The sequence below is a fragment of the Lissotriton vulgaris genome, chromosome 1_1, assembly GCF_964263255.1.
Source record: "Lissotriton vulgaris chromosome 1_1, aLisVul1.2, whole genome shotgun sequence".
In the NCBI taxonomy this organism is placed as follows: Eukaryota; Metazoa; Chordata; class Amphibia; order Caudata; family Salamandridae; genus Lissotriton; species Lissotriton vulgaris.
The window spans coordinates 881,085,864-881,108,845 of record NC_141685.1 but is presented as its reverse complement, the minus strand read 5'-3'; the positions used below and the strand labels follow the sequence as shown (position 1 = coordinate 881,108,845).

Genomic DNA, 22,982 nt, shown 5'->3' with positions numbered 1-22,982 from the left:
TTGTCTATCGAGTAAGAGGTCAGTGGTGGGACACCAATAAATACTTTTGCACCGGCGCTATAATAGACCCTGTAATGTTTTTGCTTATTTAATTAGCAGTTGGGTCATTAGGGCCACTGTGTAACATAGTTTAAAGTGTGTGCTAATTATATTTACTCTTATATTCAGGGTTTTCAGTTTGAAGGTGATTTTACAAATCTTTTTAGTGGGATTATGGAGAATGAAACCAGGTGGTGCCTGATATGGGGCTGGGGAACAAGGTTAGCTGTGAGTTAAGGTGCACGGTAGAGAGATTGTAGAAAATTGATGATCAGGCCTGGAAGGGAGTGTACTGCAGAGTCTCGGGTCAGATGGAGGTAATAATGAAGAGAGATTCTCTCTGAAGGCTGGCAATGAGGCAGGCTGAGTAGTGTTACTTGCCTGATACTCCCACCTCAGAAACCTCCTCTGCCCATCAAAAGGACCTTACATGGGATCAAAACACTTTTTGAGAGTGTTAACGATTAGAAAGTGATTTGGAAAATAATGGAGGGCCCTGAATCTCCTGTTATCCCCTTCTATCACACGCAGGAGTACAGTTTTTTTTATTTGTAGGCTACCTCCAGAAGCGACACATTGAGCCCGCAGTGGCCCACCCAAATGCGCCCTTGGCCCACCCAAACAAAAATTCCTGGAGCCGGGCCTGATGTCCACAGGCTCGGTACGTGGACACGGAGCCCGCAGGGCAGCCCCTGTGTCAGAGGATTCACAGGCTGGCGTGCCTGTGCAGGGGTAACCTTGGGACAGGTAGCGCCCTGGGCGACACAAAAATTGGCACTAGTCCTCTCACCTGCTGGAAAAATGAGAGAGGTGGAGGAGAAGGTGAAGAGCTTAGAGAACTGGAGGTCCATGAGAAGTAAACCAGACAGCGTAGACACGGGGGCCAGTGTTGAACATCCTTTTCTTTGCAGCCAGTGTGTGAGACTGCATCAGGCAGCTCCTGCGCCCCTCTGTAGGTCGGCGCCCTGGGCGTGGGCCCAGGAGCTCACGCTAAAAGCCGGCCCCGTGGTGTGTATACATGCACGTGTTCACGAGCACGGCTCCTGACCATGGTCTGTGTTCCTGGATCACCGCCCTTTACACTGCAAGCGCACTGAACACAAATGCCTGGCATCATGGGGCCGAATCAACACAGTACGTAGAGATGTGGAGAAGTGTGGCTCACTGGCTAGAGCAGGCAGACCCTGAAGCAGAGGTCAGACCCGGGACCAGGATTCAATTCCCGACGCGGCAGGGTCTTGAGCTCAAATGTCCACGGACTCGATAATTCTCGCTTCGGTGCCTGACCTACTCGTGGGTTCACACTCTGCAACTCTGGGCATTGAGCTTGCTTAATCTCCACAACGGCCCCCCCGCGGCGGGATGCCTGGCTTTCACCTTGGGGATGCCCTGTTGGGGCTATCTCACAGGGAAAAGCCAGGACGGGTCCCCAAGGCAAGCGCTTAGAGATAAGCGCTATATAAATCCAATATACAATACAATACAATATTTAACAGGGGAAGCAGCACACGAGGGAGGGAGCTAGAAAACATGTGTACTCTCATGGAGTGCTAAAAGAGCAAGCATTTGCAATGCAATAGGTCTTGCATTTACGCGAGTATAAGATATTGGCATTGTAAATGAGAATGCCTTTTATTTATGTTTCAATAACGAAAATAAAAATAAAAGGCATTGTTATTTGCAATGTCAATAGCGCAAACTCGCATAAATGTGAGACCTATTGCATTGCAAATGCTTGTTTTTCTTAGGCAGTCTAATGCTTCCTTATTCTTCCTCTCAGTTCGTACTCGGGTTTCCCTTATTCTCTCAATCACTCTGTCCTAAAACTAAACCCTAATCTTCCCCCCTTTTCCCACGCCCCCATTTCCGAGCAGCAGTCCCCACGTGTGTTTCCTGTTTTCAGTAAAGTGTCATTTTGCAATCCCTTCCCGTCCCTCGCTCGCCCCTTATGAACACTGATCACTGAACTCTGGAGCAATCTCAAATTCAAAGACAAATGCCGGGAACTTTTGATTCCAGAGTCACGTGAGTGACAACAGCGGGGGGCATAAAATCACTGCAGAGGGATGTGCAGGGCAGAAGCAGAGGATACCTGCGAGGGGCACTGCAGTGAGAACAGTGATCAGGGCAGTCTGTAGTGAGACCAGTGACCAAAACCGTCTGTGGTCCTGAAGAGAGCAGCCCAGAGAGTGCGCCAAGCGACCACTGCAGAGTACAGGCGACTGTCGACATGACCTCCAATCAGAGCCCCCTCCGTGACAGGTAAGTGACAAAGGAAAGAGTAGTCTGCTCTCCTCTTTAGTCAAAACCGGCCCTCCTTTTCTCCTACCCCTCTTTTTATCGCTTTCTTTTTCCTTTTTTTGATGTGTTGATGTCAGTAAAAATCAGAGTCATGTTTTTGTGGAAATGATTTCATCTCCCTGGCCCTCGCACACCATCCTCTAGAAACAAAGGGGATGCTTCGGAACATTTCGAACTCTGGTATAGGCTTGTAGGCGCTACATAAAAGCCCATGATCTGTCCCACTGTTAACAGAAGTGATTGTGTGTTGAGGACAAATGCATTTTATGTATGTGTAAGGTATTATTTATTTTGAATGTATATTACATTATTAAACAACTTTCCAAAGTAGATAAGCAGCGCCTCCAGGTGACAGACTGTCATTAGTGCGGGTGTTGACAAATGCCGGTGCCAAGCACTGGAAACCACTGGCTCAAATTAAGCACTGGAACCTGGCCGCCAGACTGGTCCTTGGCTAAATAGTAGGCAGTCAATCACAAACCATCTCCGCAAGCTTCTCAGTCATCTAGTGACAAATGGGAGCTTTTTAATGCGTTATGTGTATGCCATAAAGGACTCCATGACACAAGAAGAGGCAATTATATGTCTTCCCTTTTTGTTCACCACACACCATCAAGAATCTGAAGATCAGCCCCGAAATATTTACTTTGTATCACAAGATACAACAAAATGGCGGTCTGTAGGAAGATCTCTATCAGTAAATACTGCTAAGTTTTGGAATGCCCTTTGGCATAAAATTACCTCATTATTTTTTGTCATTTTTAGGGTCGAGCCTGCAAGTGCACATATCTAGTTTGCTTACTATATGTTCGCTGCAGTGTCCCTCTTTTTTGCAGCAGCCTTAATTGGCCAGTGCTGGCCAAAGTAATTTCCTATCCTTTCTGTGGAGCAAGGACCAAGTACAGATTAATCAAACTAAATCAGTACTCGTCAGAGGCGCAACTAGAGCCAAACTTCAGGGGGAAAGAGGGTTTATAAAAATGTTGGGGGAGGGCTAATTCTTCCAGCAATCGGCAGAGTGGAGATGCAGCGGCTCTAAGAAGGGGTGCAAAAACAACCAAGCCTAGTTAACAAGTAAATGGTCTTTTGAAGACCTGTCAAGTACTTGGTAGGGCTGCAATAAGACGGACGCCAGACCAGCCAGCCTATAGCAGCTCAAAAACTGTCTGTGTGTGTGCCCGGGAGGCTGTCTCACACAATGGGGGCTGAAGCCCTTTGAGCCCTAAGGGCGTTGCACACCTGGTACTCATCCACGGCTCCTGATATAATGCTGCTGTTTCTTTCGATCCTCCACTCGCCCTACCTGCTGCTCCCTTCACAGTGTTTTAAAAAAAAAACATACAAATAATCTGAACAGTTTAATATCCTCTCTTATAATTACATTTGCACTCCTCCCCCACATGATAGACTCTACCCTCACTCTACCCCACTCCATTATACCCCAACCTACCCATCCACTCTACCCTAATCAATCCCATGCCAATCTACCCCACACCAATCTACCCCATGCCAATCTTCGTACTCCAATCTACTCCACTCTACCCCACTCTACTTCAATCTACCCCACCCACTCTACCCCACTTCGCTATACCCAGATCTACCCCAGTCCTCTATACCCCATTCTACCCCACTCCATTCTACCCAAATCTACACCACTCAAATCTACCCCACTCCCATCCACTCCAATCTACCCTAATCGACCTCATTCTTATCTGCCCCACCCCAATCTACCCCATTCTTCTTTACCCCAAATCTAAACCACTCCACTCTACCCCAATCTGCACCCCAATCTAGCTCAATCTACGCCACTCCACTCTACCCAGTCTACCCCACTCCACCCAAATCCACCCCACTCTACTTCACCAGAATACAGCCCACTAAACTCTACCACAATGTACCCCACTCCACTAAAATATACCCCACAACAACCCACCCCTCTCCAAATTATCCCATTCTAATCTACCCCACCCTACCCCATCTACCCCACTACAATCTACCCCACTCCACTCCAATCTACTCCACTCCACTCCACCAAAATCTATCCATATCCACTCTACCACAATCGACCACACCCCATGCTATCCCACTACACTCTACCCCAATCTACCCCACTACACTCTACCCCAATGTACCCCAATCTACTCTTACCCAATTGACCCCACTCCAAATCTACCCCAATCTATCCCACTCCAACTTTACGGCACTCCAATCTACCACACTCAACTCTGCCACAATCTACCTCACTATACTCCAATCTATCTCACTCCACTCCAATCTACCGACAACTACCAGGCGCTGTAACAATCAATCCCACTCGACCCCACTATACGCTACCTCAATCCACCCCACTTCACGGTACCCTGTCCTACCCCACTCCTCTCCAATCTACCCCACCCCAATCTAACCCACTCCACTCCACTACAATTTACCAAAATCAATCCCACTCTACTCACTCCACCATACCCCAATATACCCCACTCCAATATACCCCAATGCACCCCACTCAAACTACCCCAATCAAATCCATCACAACCTACCCTAATCTACCCCACATTATACCTCTATGCTCTACCCCACTGGACCCCACACTACTCCACTTCACTCTGTTCCAGTCTCCCTTTCTCCACTACAGTTTACACCAATCTACCTCACTCTAGCCCACTTCACTCTACCCCAAATTACCCACTCCCCTCCACCCCACCCTACTCTACTCCACTGTACTCCAACCCACCCCACTCCAATGTACCCCACTCCAATCTAGCCCACTCCAATATACCCCACTCCAGTACACTCTCTCCTAATCTACTGAACTCTACCCCGCCTCTCCAATATACCCACCCCAATCTAACCCAGTCCACTACACTACAATCTACCAAAACCTACCCCAATCTACCCTACCGCACTATACTCTGCTCCATCTTAACCCACTCCAATCCACCCCAATCCACCCCCTCAGTCTACCAAATCCAATCTACCATAATCTACCGTACTCTACCCCACACTATGCCTCTATACTCGACCCCCTTAACTCTATCCCAATCTCCATCACTCCACTACAATCTACACCTATCTACCCCAATCTACCCCACTCCACTCTACCCCAAATTACCCCACTCCCCTCTGCCCCACTCCACTCTACCCCACTCCAACCCCCCCCCCAATCTACATAACCCCACCCAAGTCCAACCCACCCAACTAACATTTAGCCATGCTGAACAGCAGCCACAATGGTGTACATCATGGATAAAACACATTGCCAATGCCAATAGCTATCACATAGGCACGACCTATTGGCTTTATCAATGCTTGTTACACATGTTAGCACTATCTGGGCAACAGTTTCACCCCATTTGTACCAGTTTGACACTCAAATACAGCAATAAGTAACCAAAAAGTTACCAGTCAAACTTTACGGAGGCCTTATACTGCGCTTCAACATATGCAGCTGCATTTTTTTTAACTTTCGAGCCGTTTGAGCTAGAAACATTTCTTTGTTACAATCTGCAGATTATACAGTAGGTGGTGGGTTATGTGCCAAATGCGGCAAATCCAATAATATGCGGAAATTGCAGCTCCCACAAAACCGCATATTTCCAGTGGTCCTGATTAGAAAGTATAATTTATACTTGAAAGGAGTTTCTAGAATATGGTTTCTGCGTCATATGCTTGTGTGGAGTGTTTTCTGCCGTCAGTTTCGGTGCAGAGAATAGCAGAGTCTCAGGTAAAATTGTATTTTGTCACTGGGGAGATCAAGGTTTCCCCCCAACTATGTGAAATTATGCATTCTGGAGCCCCTGTGTGGACATTGGTGGTGGCACCTCTAGCAAACTGACAACAGTAATGTTGATGTGACACCAGCCCTGGCTGGGCGGCAGTATTTTTAGGTTCTTTGATAAGGTTGATGTTTGAGGAGAGAGGTATAGAGTTCCTTTCCTAACTTTAATAGGAAGAGGGCAGTTCTGAAGTTGAGGTTTCACTGTTGTGGGACACAGGTAAAAAATGGCTGCCTTCAACTTTTTATTCCTTTGTAATTTTTGATCTCCAAAGTGATGAGGGGGTGCCTCTTGTCTTGGAGAAACTGCTGGGGAAGGTAAGCCCTTCCTCGAAGTATGCTGACAGGCAGCTCCAGTGCAAGGATTTTCAAAGTCTAAGTGAAAATGACATTTTGCCATTTGAGTACCCTTGTTGCATTAGCAAATGGCCTTTTAGGGCATTTGTTGTAATCTGACACATTATTTTTGGCTGTTTCAGGTGCAACTATGTGACAGCTGCCAGCAATATCTTTATCATAGCACCGGCCTACCTGCTAGGTGTCTTGATCTCACAGAAGCGCGCAAATGTACTTTCCCCCTAGCTATGGTCTCTATAGCCATATGGGACAGTTGGTACTAGACTGTGTGTGGTTTACTGCTAATCTGTGACTGAAGAAGAGGTGGCAGTGGCTGACGCCATAGAACCCAAGACACTTCTAATAAAGTTGTCAGCAAAAGGGTAACTCCTTCTTGGTCAATCGCAGACAGCTTAATTCGCTTTTCGGTGGTAGTGTCACATCCTAGGCAGCATCAAGAAATAGGTGCACTAATATTTATCGTAATTTTAATTGCAACTTCACGTTGAATGTACATATACCGGGGGAGAGGTGAAGCTGCGCTTAATCTGAGCTGGTGTTTGCCGGTGCTCACCACCTGCACTTAATTTTTAAAGCTGGCACTTATGACAATTCACCAGTTGGTGGTGCTGTTTGTGTATTTTTGAGATGAGCCCATCAACAGAGTATTTCATATTTCACTAGACAGTAAAAAGTCATAATACCTGACGTCCAGGCCATTCTTATAGCTTTGGGTGGCCAGGAATAGTCTTAATTGTCACAACTGTATTGGTGTGATGGTTAGTAGTTGTGGTGATACTGGCATTAGCAGCGCTTGTGGGGCAATAAGAGCTACAAGCCGTAGAGGCCTCCTGAGAAGGGCCCTGGTATTTACTTTTTTACAAATTAAAAAGTGGGGCGTAGTTTAACAAGCAGCTTCGCAGTGTACGTGTGCTAGAAGGCAGCGTAATATTACATGCGACTTCACAGTGTATCCGCACTAGACAAGAGTTCAATAAATATCACATGTATCATCACAAAACACGCACAACAGGGCAGTGTAGTATCACACACTGCCTCACAATGCACAAGCACCAAGGGGCAGTGAAATATCACATGTACACTCAAAGTGTATTTACAAGCATCAAAAGAAAGTGTAGTATCACATACTCCCTCATAGTATATGTGCACCAGAGGCACTTTGATATCACCCTCATGCAGCCTCACAGTGCACATGCATTGGGAGAGAGCAACCTCACAGTTTATATGCATGACAGGGTAGAGTAATACCACAAACAGGCTTGCAGTATAGCTTCACCATGGAGCAGTGTAATATCACATGCAGCCTCCCTCACAGTGTATATACAGACATCTTAGAGCTATATAGTATCTTGTGCTGCCTCAATGTATACATGTACAAGGGCCATTGTAATATAACATATAGCTTCACGTGGCTTAGTTATGCATGCATCAGGGTAAAGTTTAACACCACATCCAGCCTCACAGTTCTTCTGCCTCAGAGAACAGTCTAATATCACATGCACACTCACAGCATAATCTTTCAACTCTTCTCTCTCCTCAGTGCTGTGGGTGACCTGTCCGAAGCCCTAAAAGATGCGATGAAGGAAGTGCACCGGCAAGCACAGAACACAGAGTTCATGAGAAACTTCCAGAAAGGGTGGGTTTCGCTCGATGAATTTAAGGTACCTTACCAACCTCCAACAAACAACCCCTTCCCCACTCCTAAATGAACTGAACCCAGAATGCAAAAGTGCTACTTTTATTGATGACTAGTACAATGACTGAATTACACCTTGATACTATATCAATTTATGACTGCTCTTAGAGAAATTTACAATGTGTGTCCTTATTACCCTCACACATCCTCCTCGCCTCAGGCATTACTATTTGTGTGCCCCACCCTCCCAAAAAAGGCCTCTACCGTGCAAGTCCTTGGCACTTTTTAGGTCAAAGCCTGCCAGAGAACGTGGTTGTCTGGCTTCTAAAGACTTCTTGGGAACATTCTGAAAGCTGACCTAAGCATACATTCCGCCCATTGCTTTTCATTGTCTTTGTGGTTTCTATATCACAATTGCTTGTTTTCTATTTTCTGGTTTTATTTGTTTTAAAGGCTCTTCGGCATGTCTTTGTCCCTCCTGTAAAGCCTAGCCTGTTTACTGTATTCTTCCATGTGTACTCACTGTCTGTAAACAGGCCTTTACATTTTGATCTTATCTTGTCACATTTTCTGTGCATTCAAAGACAGCGGTTAAATATCCGGCTATGTCTTCTGAGGGAGCTTGGAGTTTTCTTTTCTTTCTCTGACTTCAAATTGAAAGTGTTTATTGTACAATATGGGGATGTGAAAAGAAAGACTTTTTTCTAACTAAATGTAAATGTCGGTAAATGAACTGTGCAAATATTTCAGAAAATATCGGAATTATGAAAGCACAAATAAAGCAAATTTGTAATTCTGAAGTGTGCTGGAAAGAAATATTTTAATACCATCAATATGCTAGGTGATGCCATTACCACACATTATCGTTTGTGTGTTGAATCGTTTTATCAGTTAAACTGTAATTGTGTAAGTGTAATGGTCATTTTAAGTGAAAATGTGTTGTCAGTAATGGCATGCACTACCACACAATGCATATGCCACTCTATACCCCTCCACTCTACGATACTCTATGCCACTCCACTTCACGATAATCTAGTCCACGCCACTCTACACCACTCTACTCCACGGCACACTACTCTACTCAACTCTACAACAATCCACTCTATGCCCCTTCACTCTACAGCACTACTCCACTCTATGCTAATTCTGCTGCGCTGTCCAACATTGTCTGAGCCCATTCTCCGTTCTTGAGCTGTGTACTCAGAATCCTTGGCATGTCTGATCTTTAGACCTGCTACTTTCTTCTTGGAGAATTGAGGTTTTTTTTATTTCTTTTTCTGAACGTGTTGATCATCTTTGGACTTCACACGTTATTCTTTGTGGTCTGACCGTCCTCTTCTTTAAGATGTCTGTGATGATATCTGAAAGGTACAAGAGGAACGTGTATCAGTATCTTGATACCTGTCAGGATTTCTCAAATTATACCTATTCCTGAGGTTATACCTCCTTTCAGAGGGCTCCTTTTGAGGGGACGTACCTCAGGATTGAGAATCTTTCTCTTTTGAATGTTGTTTGCTATTTTCCCACTTCTTTTTAGAAGATGTAGGATTGTTTTAGTAAAGGCCTTTTCAGGACTTTCAGACAGTTGTGCTTTAACTGTATAATTCTATACATTTTCGTATGTTAATTAGTAATTCATTGTCCGACATTGCTTCAATGTTAGGATCAGGTGTTTAGCCGGCTAAAATCGGCCATGTTGCTCCTGGTCTACCTAGTGGACCGAGCCTGGTAATGTGATTTAAATGTTTTAGGGCACCTTTAAACCAGAGCTCATGCTCCTGGTATGTGAGTGGAATTTCAATATCCTCGAAAGGAATATATTTCTCGGGTGGTTCATCTTCTTTGTAGAAGGGAGACAAAACAGAAGCCTACTTACCTGCCGCCACCGCCAGGAGTCACACCAAGGCAGCCAAGCACCGCGAAAGCACGCCGCCACCGCCAAGAGTCATTTACCGGCAGACTACACGCGCCGCCGCTCCGGGACCACAAATCCCGGTAGCCTACGCGGCGGCGCGCATTGTGACAGCGTGGGGGCGCCAGGAGGCGCACATAAGCGCCAGAGGAACCGGCGGAGCGGGGGAGACAAAACAGAAGCCTACTTACCTGCCGCCACCGCCAGGAGTCACACCAAGGCAGCCAAGCACCGCGAAAGCATGCCGCCACCGCCAAGAGTCATTTACCGGCAGACTACACGCGCCGCCGCTCCGGGACCACAAATCCCGGCAGCCTACGCGGCGGCACGCATTGTGACAGCGTGAGGGCGCCAGGAGGCGCACATAAGCGCCAGAGGAACCAGCTACGCGGGACGCCGGGCTAAGCCCGGGCAAAGGGCGGGCCCTCTACGGCCCTCATCGGCACGAGTAGGCCAGGCTAGGCCACCTCCCTAAAATCCATCATTGTGCACCAGGGATTAGTTCCTGTCAGTTTATTGTGAGTGGTGGTGTTAATGCCTTTGGTTGACCGCCTCCTAAGTCCTAGTTATCCAGACGGGGGTCGGTAAGTAGGCTGTATAGCTGCCACCGAATCGCCCAGGAGCTCGGAAAAAGGAGGGGGCCTTCGCTGATAAGTTGATAGCAGACAAAACACCTCTACGAATCAGGAAACGAGTCCGCTGGATATCTGCACAAGGCGTTGAAGTAAGACTTTTGTTTTAACTTTAAGAGTAATACTTTGCTATTTTATTGAGTTGTGGGCGTAAGACTATCACACACCTTTGTATAATCATGACTAAAAGAAATCATCACATGGCATCTGAAACACCAAAGAACACCATGGAAAACTATCTTGTTCAAGTGGTTAGCAAGATAAACAGTGAGCGCAGACAATCGTTGGGTCTGTCCCAGTCACCTATTCTCCCTCCCATGAGCCCACCCACTTCCTCGCAAACAAATGAGTCTCTGCTACTAGACTCTAACAATGATGCCCATGAAACAGCTCCCCCAGTAAATGTTAATATTGATACCAGTGCTGCTAATGTGGCGGACATTGAGCCACATGCGGACAATGACTTAGATGCACAGGTTGTCATTGATGTTGAAGAAAACGATGAAAAAGAAGAAGTGGAGGACGAACCACCTGTAAAGCAGTCCTCAAGGGCAGTTAGAGCCTGCCGCAGATTACAAAGTAAACGTGGGGGGGGCACGTTCAGGAAAAAACAAGGTTACATCACCGCTAAAGTCAACAAGCATTTACAATGCAACGGTTTCGCCTTTGTAAAAGTTAGAGCTATTGGCATTGTAAATGACAAATGTTTTATTTATGTGTTAGTTTTGAAAACAGATAAATAAATGGCATTGTCATTTACAATGCCAATAGCTTAATCTCTCGCAAATGCGAGACCTATTGCATTTGCACCCACACGCACACACACAGAGAGCCACCCACACACACACAAAGAGCCACCCACACACAGAGCCACCCACACACAGAGCCACCTACAAAAAAAAGCTAGCCACACAGACAGAGCCCCAACACACACAGAGCCCCAACACACACAGAGCCCCAACACACACAGTACAGAAAATAAGTTGAGGACTGTGCACCAACGCTCTGTAATGAATACACATTTGCAGGCAGCTGCACACTGTAAAGAATGCATGCTTATTTTGTACATATATATTCAACCTAGCTCGTTCACAAATTGTAAGCACTCTGCTATGTGACCTATACTGAGCAGACCTATGTCACCAAAATACACTGCAAGCACCCACCTATGTAGCCTATGATGTGCAGTTCAACGACCATACCCTACACATGAAGCTTTATACCAAAACACACTGCATGCCCAGGCCCGTCACCCACGATACACAGTGGAAAATCAGCTAAACCAGCTGGAAAACAAAAACTTAGCTGCCAACCACAATACTTTTCTGAGCACGCTGACATCTGTGTCATACTGAGCACTCAGCTTACAGCCACGGGGCATTACGCACATCAACCTAGAGTACAAAACAGAATGCAATCACATACAGTAAACTGCTCGCTATCTGTCGCAAACTGACCAAATCCAATTGTCATACATGATACACGCAAATCCAGGTGTGACTTACAGCAAACTACAGCCGGCTCTTGCTAACTTTTCTACGCAGTGCACAACCAGTTGTTACTATTTTTGCACAGGAACCTGCTATGATCTGTACAATGCAAGCAGTTGTTACTTTACTTTATGTTCATCCATGTGTCACCCATATCATAGTATGCACAGCTGGATGACAACCACTGTGCAGACAGATGTCACTAATGGTGCACAATCAGCTGTCACTCCTAGTACACTGCACAGCCAGCTGTCACCTGTAAAATGTACGACTAGGAGTTGCCTACAGTAACTGTTCCCAACCAGCTTCCAACAGTGGACAATCAATCGTCATAAGCAGCACACTTACCCGCCGTCCACAGTACAGCTGTCACCTATAGTCCAATTACACAGCCAGCTGTCACCCACCAAACACAGTCATCACTACAGTACACTGGGCCAGGCAAGTGCTGTGAACTGCAATCCACTGCACATCCAGGAGACACGGACAGCGGGGGGGCGGGAACGGGCACACGGACAGCGGGAGGGGGGGTGGGAACGGGCACACGGACAGCGGGAGGGGGGCGGGAACGGGCACACGGACAGCCGGAGGGGGGGCGGGAACAAGCACACGGACAGCGGGAGGGGGGCGGGGAAGTATGCTTTCATCAGCATGGACAACTTGAGTGTATGAGGGAGGGAAGCAGCAGCATGAACAACTGGAGGGTGTGAGGGAGGAAAGCAGCAGCATAGACAACTGAAGAAAGGGAAGTAGCATCAAGGAAAACTCGAGGGACAGAAGCAGCATGGACAACAGGAGGGTGGGAGGAAAGCAGCAGCATGGACAACAGGCAGGTTGGAGGGAGGGAAGCAGCAGTATATACAACAGGAGGGTGGAGAGGTTTAAGCAGCAGCATGGACAACTGGAATGTGGGAGGGAAGCAGCAGCATAGACAAGGGGAGGGTGGGGGGATTTAGGCAGCAGCATGGACTACAGTAGGGTGTAAGGGAGGGAAGCATCAGCATGGACAACGGATGGGTGGGAGGGACGCTAAGCAGTAGCATGGACAACGGGAGGGTGGGAGGTGGGAAGCTGCAGCATGGACAACAGGGTGGTGGGAGGGGGAAGCTGCAACATGGCCAACGGAAGGGTGGGAGGTGGGAAGCTGCAGCATGGATAACAGGGTAGTGGGAGGGGGAAGCTGCAGCCTTTGACAACGGGAGGGTGGGAGGGAGGGAAAGAAGGAATGAGGGAAGCAGCAGCACGGACCACGGGAGGGTGGGAGGGAAGCAGCAGTACAGACAACAGGAGGGAGCAACACTGACAATGAGCAGCACAACGACGGAAAGAAAAACATCAACATAGCGCTCGATTTCTTGCAGTGTCTAAAATGTGGCCACATCTTGACTGCATCCAGTGACATACAACTTTTCTCCGTTTAGTGACAAGACCTTGCTTCGAAAAGTAATAATAAATAAATGATACATCTACGCCTACCTCCCTCTCTCTAGGTCGGTACTTCCACTAATCAAAGTAGCCTCGGGCCATAGTTTACGTCTAAGGCAGTGATCCAAGAAGTCAACTGAAGCCTGTGAATACAGAACAGTCCTTGACAAACGTGCCCAATCACGGGGGTAAAAACAATCCCCTCGCTTATACACCCCCAAAGTACTGTTGACCACCCTGAGTACGCACTGAGCTAACGAACACTTACTCTGTGCGCGCTGAAACAAATCAGCCGGCAATTCCTCACTGGCTCCACGTCACGCCGTCCGATCGTGTCCAACAGTTACTGAGCGCACGCACGTGGATAAATACGTGGGCGGTTCTCTACTCACATCAAATCGGAACGCCCAGCAAAAGCAGGGACAAAGAAAGAGGACTGAATCCTGCAGCGGCCGAGCCAACTAAAAATAGTTAAAATAAAATAAAAAGGAGCCCGGGGGAGCAAAACGTGTCGGGCGCTGTTAATATAAATTACAAAGCACAGACATACAATAAACAACAATAAAGTTGGTTCTAAAAAAGAAGCTCGCCCACCAAGAACTGCATCCTGAATCCTGGCGAGGCTCCAACCAACGGCGGCGCAGCTCACGGGGACAGGCCCACTGCAGCGGCCAATCAGAGCGCGCCTCTGCCGACGAGCCTCCGAAAAGCCACCAATGCGGTCGCAGCCCCTTCGTGCCTCGGCCAAGGTGCCGAGCAGCTGCCGGTTGACCCCCGGGCGGGACGGGATACCACTATTTGTGAGGACACGGGGGGGGGGCGGGAGAGGACGAGGGGGGCGGGCGGGAGAGGACGAGGGGGGCGGGAAAGGACACGGACGTCGGGAGGGAGGCGGGGAAACGTGGGGACGGCGGGAGGAGGGACACAAGGCAGGACAGCAGCAAGCACTGGCCGGCCGGACCAGACTCGGGGGCGTTCCCGGCGTCGCGTGACGTCGCCAAAGCCAAAGAATCTCGGGAACGCCCCCGTGTCTGGTCCGGCATTGATGGACAGGCCCCTCGTCCAATGGCTAGGCTCCATTTATGGAGCTAGCCAATGGGACGGGGGGCGTGTTCCATAGTGCTTACTGTACTCAATAGATTTCTCTGGAGGAGGAGCCTAACGGCTCCTTTCTCCAGCGAAACCTAAAAAGTACTTGCCAGAACAATGAGGTGAACAATCTGAGGGAAATACTGGATGAGGACCTAATGTCAAGAATAGCGGAGCTGTTAGAAATAAAAATTCAGACAATTATTAAGCCACTTATTAGCAAGATTGATAAACTCTCTGCAGAGATAAAGAAATTGGGAGGTACACAAAATGTATTAGCAGATGCGATAGGAAATGTTTTAAGTAATGTTAATAAGGGCCGTGATTGCCCAAAGGAAGATAATGAATCTGGGTTAACATCAGATGCTACCCCACCAGGGCCAACTCTTCCAGAATGCCCACAAACTGACCATATTATAAGCTGAGTGGTCGCTCCCCTGCTGTAGCGGTATCGTTGTGCAGCGCATTTGATCTATTCTGGATTCTGATTATTAACTACTGCCTGCTGTGTGCTCTGATTGCCGCTGCGTGCTTTATTCGCCGCGCTGCCCATTTGCATAGTTAAATTGCCGATTTGCCCATTTGCACTGTGAAATTGCCAGCGTGACTTTTTAGCAGACTTTGTGATCATTTCGCCGCTTTGCTCATTTGCATTTTAACTTGCTAGCGTGACTCTGTTGCAGAAATTGCGTTTTCCCCCAAGCCCTCTTGCCGGCCTGACCCCTCCGCCTCCATTTTGCTGTTATTGTCCTCCTCCTTAGCCCGCCCCGCCTCCCAGCTGAACCGCCCTCCCACAGACAACAAACAGCGCTCCCTTACCTGGAAGCGCCGTGACTCGCTCTTCGCTTCCAAGCTGAGTGGTCGCTCCCCTGCTGTAGCGGTATCGTTGTGCAGCGCATTTGATCTATTCTGGATTCTGATTATTAACTACTGCCTGCTGTGTGCTCAGATTGCCGCTGCGTGCTTTATTCGCCGCGCTGCCCATTTGCATAGTTAAATTGCCGATTTGCCCATTTGCACTGTGAAATTGCCAGCGTGACTTTTTAGCAGACTTTGTGATCATTTCGCCGCTTTGCTCATTTGCATTTTAACTTGCTAGCGTGACTCTGTTGCAGAAATTGCGTTTTCCCCCAAGCCCTCTTGCCGGCCTGACCCCTCCGCCTCCATTTTGTTGTTATTGTCCTCCTCCTTAGCCCGCCCCGCCTCCCAGCTGAACCGCCCTCCCACAGACAACAAACAGCGCTACCTTACCTGGAAGCGCCGTGACTCGCTCTTCGCTTCCAAGCTGAGTGGTCGCTCCCCTGCTGTAGCGGTATCGTTGTGCAGCGCATTTGATCTATTCTGGATTCTGATTATTAACTACTGCCTGCTGTGTGCTCTGATTGCCGCTGCGTGCTTTATTCGCCGCGCTGCCCATTTGCATAGTTAAATTGCCGATTTGCCCATTTGCACTGTGAAATTGCCAGCGTGACTTTTTAGCAGACTTTGTGATCATTTCGCCGCTTTGCTCATTTGCATTTTAACTTGCTAGCGTGACTCTGTTGCAGAAATTGCGTTTTCCCCCAAGCCCTCTTGCCGGCCTGACCCCTCCGCCTCCATTTTGTTGTTATTGTCCTCCTCCTTAGCCCGCCCCGCCTCCCAGCTGAACCGCCCTCCCACAGACAACAAACAGCGCTCCCTTACCTGGAAGCGCCGTGACTCGCTCTTCGCTTCCAAGCTGAGTGGTCGCTCCCCTGCTGTAGCAGTATCGTTGTGCAGCGCATTTGATCTATTCTGGATTCTGATTATTAACTACTGCCTGCTGTGTGCTCTGATTGCCGCTGCGTGCTTTATTCGCCGCGCTGCCCATTTGCATAGCTAAATTGCCGATTTGCCCATTTGCACTGTGAAATTGCCAGCGTGACTTTTTAGCAGACTTTGTGATCATTTCGCCGCTTTGCTCATTTGCATTTTAACTTGCTAGCGTGACTCTGTTGCAGAAATTGCGTTTTCCCCCAAGCCCTCTCGCCGGCCTGACCCCTCCGCCTCCATTTTGTTGTTATTGTCCTCCTCCTTAGCCCGCCCCGCCTCCCAGCTGAACCGCCCTCGCCCCTCCCCCTCCACTATCCATATATGACAGTTGCTCCCGCGCGCAGCGTCCACGCGCAGCGACCGCGCCAAATCCGCGCCGAAGGTGCGCCAAAGGTAAGCCCGTCTACGCCCGTCCGCGCCTGGACCGCGCCCAGCGCCAGACCCCCTGCCCCTTGCGCTCCCCAACCCTCCCGCATTACCTACGATGCCGCCACCCTCCTAGCCCTTAACCCCGGTCGCGCTCCCAACTGCGTCCAAGCCGCTCCTGGACACACTCATGGACCTTTCTCTTGCAACTCCTGCAAATTCATCGGCACCGACAACATCCCCGTTACGACCACACCACAGATTCCCGACCCCAATCACCTACAATGCATCCTTCTCAACACCCGCTCGGTCCACAGGCACGCCATTGACCTATGGAATCTACTAGACACCATCTCTCCAGACGTCGCCTTCCTAACAGAAACATGGATGAACGCTTCCTCCGCCCCAGACATCACCATTGCCATCCCTGAAGATTATAAGATCACACGCAAAGACCGTACCGGCCAAACAGGAGGAGGAATCGCTATCGTCCATAAAAAATCCATCCGCATCTCTACCAGCTCTGACGTCAACCTCGCCAACTCTGAACACCTTCACTTCCAGATCCACACCGACCCCAAGACCACACTCAGAGGCACCCTCCTCTACAGACCACCAGGACCCCGCGCAAAATTCAGTGAAGACATCGCGGACTTCATCACTCCACACGCGCTCCCCTCCAAAGATTACATCCTTCTAGGAGACCTCAACTTTCACCTTGAAAAGAACAACGACCGCAACACCACCACCCTCTTGGACAACCTCGCCAACCTCGGACTTGAACAACTGGTCACCTCCCCCACCCACATCGCAGGCCACACACTCGACCCCATCTTCACCTCCAGCAATCATGTCTCCTTCAGCCATACTACGGATCTCCTCTGGACTGACCACAGCTGCGTTCACTTCACCTACAACAAGCCGAAACCCACTAACCACCTCCAACCAACTCTGCAAAGAAACTGGAACAAAATCACCACCGACCAGATTTCCTCATCGCTCCTTCTAAACACCCCAGCCCATTCTTCTAACCCAGACCAAGCCGCCGCCAACTTCACACTATGGTTATCCAGCACCGCCGACACCTTAGCACCACTGAAAAAACGTCAAAGCAAACCTGGCAGCAAGAAGGCCTCATGGTTCAACGATGATCTCAAGAAGTCCAAGAAACTCTGCCGCTCCCTTGAAAAGGCCTGGAAAAAAGATCCAACCACCAGCACCAAGGACGCCTTCAAAAACGCCACCCGCATACACCACCAACTAATCCGAAAGGCCAAGAAAACTGCATTCAGGGATCGACTAGACAACAACGCCCACAACAGCAAGGAACTTTTCAACATCGTCAAGGAATTTACCAATCCCTCGGCCAACTCCAACGACATCACCCCCTCTCAAGCCCTCTGCGACTCCCTAGCCACATTCTTCCACAACAAAATCGCAGACATCCACAACAGCTTCGACAACCAACCCGGTGACCAACCCACCCAACCATATGATGAACATTCTCCCCCCTTGAACACCCTTAACGACTGGAACCCAATCTCCACCGAGGACACCATTCGCCTGATGAACTCCATTCACTCAGGATCCTCCACAGACCCATGTCCTCATCACATCTTCAACAAAGCAGACTCCGTCATAGCACCGCACCTCCGAGACGTCATCAACTGCTCCTTCAACTCCGCCACCTTCCCGGAAAGCTGGAAACACGCTGAACTCACCGCCCTTCTGAAAAAACCCACAGCGGACCCCACCGAACTCAAAAATTACCGCCCCATATCACTCCTTCCTTTCCCGGCCAAAGTCATCGAGAAAGCCGTCAACAACCAGCTCGCCGCTTTCCTCGAAGCCAACAAATCCCTCGACTCCTCACAATCTGGCTTCCGAGCAAAACACAGCACTGAGACCGCCCTCATCGCTGCAACAGACGACATTCGAACTCTACTGGACAATGGAGACACAGTCGCCCTCATCCTCCTCGACCTCTCCGCAGCCTTCGACACAGTCTGCCACAGCACCCTTTTACAACGCCTCAGAAACATCAGAATACAAGGAAAAGCACTTGAATGGATCACCTCGTTCCTCACCGGAAGAACCCAGAGAGTCCGCCTTCCACCATTCAAGTCCGAGGCCTCTGAAGTCATATGTGGCGTACCACAAGGATCCTCACTCAGTCCCACCCTATTCAACGTATACATGAGCCCCCTCGCGGCCATCGCACGCCAACACAACCTCAACATCATCTCTTACGCGGATGACACTCAACTGGTCCTCTCTCTCACCAATGACCCCAACACCGCCAAAACTAACCTACACGAAGGAATGAAAGAAGTTGCCGTATGGATGAAACACAGCGGTCTGAAACTGAATTCAGATAAAACTGAAGTCCTCATCTTAGGCACATCACCTTCTGCATGGGACGACTCTTGGTGGCCGGAAGCCCTTGGAAAAGCACCCATCCCGACAGACCACGCACGGAACCTAGGCGTTATCCTGGATTCTTCCCTTTCAATGAACAGACAAGTCAACGCCGTATCCTCATCCTGCTTCAACATTCTTCGCATGCTCAAAAAAACATTTCGCTGGATCCCCACCGAAACCAGAAAAACAGTCACCCATGCTCTAGTCACGAGCCGACTGGACTACGGAAAACACCCTCTACGCAGGAACTACCGCTAAACTCCAGAAGAAACTCCAACGAATCCAAAACGCCTCAGCCAGGATCATATTAGACATCCCGCGTAACGAACACATCTCTGGTCACCTGAAAGACCTCCATTGGCTACCCGTCAATAAGAGGATCACTTTCCGACTACTAACCCACGCACACAAATCACTCTACGACATAGGACCAGAATGCCTCAACTCACGACTGTCCTTCTACACCCCCTCCCGCCAACTACGTTCTTCCAGCCAAGCCCTCGCCACTATACCTCGCATCAACAAGACAACCATGGGAGGCAGATCCTTCTCACACCTAGCTGCTAAAACATGGAACTCACTCCCCACTTACCTTCGCCTCACCCAGAACCACCTAGCATTCAGAAAGCAACTTAAAACGTGGATATTTGACAAGTAATTCACTTCCCATCCCTAAGCGCCTTGAGACCCCCTGGGTATGTAGTGCGCTATATACATTCTTTGACTTGACTGACTTGACTAGAAGCCCCAATTGTTCAATTAATTGATCCACCACACGTCACAGTGCCCCCTAGTTTTGAAGAAAATTCAACACAATTTGCAGTTGAAGCATCACCGCTGGTGTTAGTGCTAGCCAATACACCAACCCTACCACCGGGTCAAACCGAGTCAGCCTCGTCACTAATAAGCAAGGCACTATATTGGCTGTCAAATAATATGCGGATAGCACAGGGGGGCGAACAACGGCTGGCTGACGAAATAAAAATGGCAAGGAGGGTTGGATGGATAGGAAATAAGCAAAAAAAATGGAAGGGCGACTGTGTGATATTAAATTTTTCAACCCCAGCTGCTCTTCCTGATATTCTATCCAATATTCTTCCACCACAAAGAAGAAGTAGTTCTATAATCCCCCTCACATTAGAATTCTTTTATAATGAGTCGCAAAAAGCCAACAATCATAAGCCCCTGTAGCCAGCTTGGTTAGCGAGAGATAATGGATGGGGTGGGGGACCTACAATGTTTGATACGAATTATGCTTCCAAAAACAGGGCTGGCCCATGGCAAGTCAACCAACATAACACTCCTCGTCATATTACTCCAGGGCAAAACTGGAACCTAATGGGTAGACGAGGGCCTGGCATACCAGCTAACAACTGTGGGACCTTAGGTAATGGCAATCATAACGGAGGATGGCCAGGTATGCAGCAGAATTTATTGTATCCTAATACCCCAGCACCCATAGGCAATGGCAACTATAATGGAGGATGGCTGTGTACTCACCAGAATCCACCTTTTCCTATTACCCCTGCACCTAGATGGAATGTTCCTGTAAATGGTTGGGGTTTTGGGGCTCCATTTTATAATTGGGGAGTCAGCACCTCAAATAGGTTTGAGGCCCTAGCTGGTTTAGCTGATTGCGATTGACTTGATGGAGGGGTTTTGACAATGTCATGTAGCATAAATCACACATACCCTGGTTTGCATCCTAAAGTTGCACCAAAGCAGATTGCACTTGTTAAAAATTCTCAACAGCCACTGTATCCTGCTGACACAATGGCACGAACAGCACATTTAGATGTAAATGGGTCAACTACATTACAGCAGGTAACAGAGAAACTAGGCGTTCCAGGAATCACAAAAATTATCTGTTGGAACATTGCAGGTCTGAAAAAAAATCTTTCAGATCCGGCCTGGCATGACTATCTGGCTAGTGGGGATTTAATTATGTTCCAGGAAACCTGGGGGCTCGAGAATTACTTTAAGGTTGATTATAGATCCTTTTTCATCCCCGCAGTAAATACAAATGGGGGAAGACCTTCTGGCGGCCTAACAATTTGGGTGAAAATCACAGGAGGCCTGTCCTTCAAGCAAATTGATACAAACAATCCCGACCTTTTATTACTTGAGTTAAAAAACACTAAGGGTTGTAGCATTTATGTGATCAATATCTATAGTAGACCACATCGATCATGTAAAGAATCATCAGTTGTAACCCACCTGAGTAATATTGTGGCGGGGTTTGATCAAAATGCAAAAATGATTATAGGTGGTGACTTTAACAGAGGTTTTGAACCCATAATAGGACTAGAAGACATCTATAAGGATGAGGACAGTGCCAATAATATCCCTCTAGTTGACACAAATTATAAAGCACCTTGTACAGTGAGTGCCTTACAACTACTGAATTTGACTCTAGAGTCAGGCCTACGTGCCTGCAATGGGCGGTTGCCATCAGACTGCCCCAGCAAACCAACATTTACCAGAGGGGCGAATCCCAGCCATTTAGATTATTTGTTAGTTTCTCTGAATTTATGGCCCATGACCATCGACCTAATGGTGGATGACCGCACGGAAAGCGATCATTATCCCTTGTCCTTATCTGTCCAGACCCAGATCTTTAAAACCCTTGACAAAAGCGTTAATAGTACAGTTTCCTTGCCACAGGACCCTCTAGTGGCAAATAACCGTAGATCCCTGAAGTGGCCAGTGGTATTAGACAACACAAAAATCATTAGTCAAATCTATAATGTATTTGTGAGGCATATGTCTTCTCTCTTAGGTAATAGTACTGTCATCCAAAATCCTTGTCTGATAGAATCCCATGAACATTTAATTGACCAACTCGGCGAGATCCTGACTAGGGCGGTAAAAAGATCATATAACGCCCAAAAGAGCAAACAAACAGGGATCACCTGGTACAACCAGGAATGCCGGAAAGCTAAAACAGACCTAATTACAGCGGTCAGGGGGGATTCAGCGGATATTGTGAGAATTAAGAGAGCCCAGTATAAAAGAACCCTATTAATGGCCAAAAAAGAGTGGGACGAAAGGGTTTGGTCAGATTTGTTGGACGCATGCAAGTGTAAAGACCAGACCTCCGTCTGGAGCCTCATTGCTAGAGGCACCAGGGGGGCGACTGAATGCAAAGACAAATTTTTAGAGGAGAAAACATGGGTCGAGCACTTTACCTCGTTATATTCTTGCGAAAGCTCAGGCGAGATTGAAGGCTGGGATAGTTTGCAGGCTCCTTTGGCAGCGCATGACACACCTCTTGTCTTCTCCTTGACAGAAACAATTCTAGCAATCAAGGCAGTTAAGCCAGGGAAAGCGCCAGGCCCTGACAGAATACCAGGTGATCTTTGGAAACACGAGAATTATATTTGGGCTCCTTATATCAATTTATTATCTAATGATATTGCTCGAGGAGCTCCTGTTCCAGAAACCTGGAAGGGGGCGGAGATTGTAACACTGTTCAAGAAGGGTGATAGGTCAAATCCTTCGCATTATCGGCCTATCAGCCTAATTGACGTGTTGCAAAAAATTTTTGCCCGACAAGTTCTTAGTCGGCTCTCCTCTTGGATTGAAGAACACTCTCTCTATACAAAATACCAGGCAGGTTTTAGATCAAAGATAAGCACTGTAGACCAGGTTTTTAGATTTTTATGTTTAGTCTGGAAATATACGATTATAAGAAGTTCCCATATATACGTGGCTTTTGTTGATTTGAAGGCAGCTTTTGATATGGTTCCAA

At 48.1% G+C, this 22,982-nt stretch overlaps 1 pseudogene across 1 annotated transcript in view; it reads left to right on the top strand.

Annotated features, from left to right (window-relative positions):
- The first annotated feature begins 2,113 nt into the window (after window positions 1-2,113).
- The window catches only part of LOC147748084 (heme oxygenase 1-like), an 80,260-nt pseudogene continuing 59,391 nt past the window's right edge, over window positions 2,114-22,982 (top strand). Inside the window, exons 1-2 of the transcript XR_015296643.1 lie at window positions 2,114-2,301; window positions 8,010-8,130. The product of XR_015296643.1 is annotated as a heme oxygenase 1-like (transcript). The remainder of the gene's footprint in view (window positions 2,302-8,009; window positions 8,131-22,982) is intronic.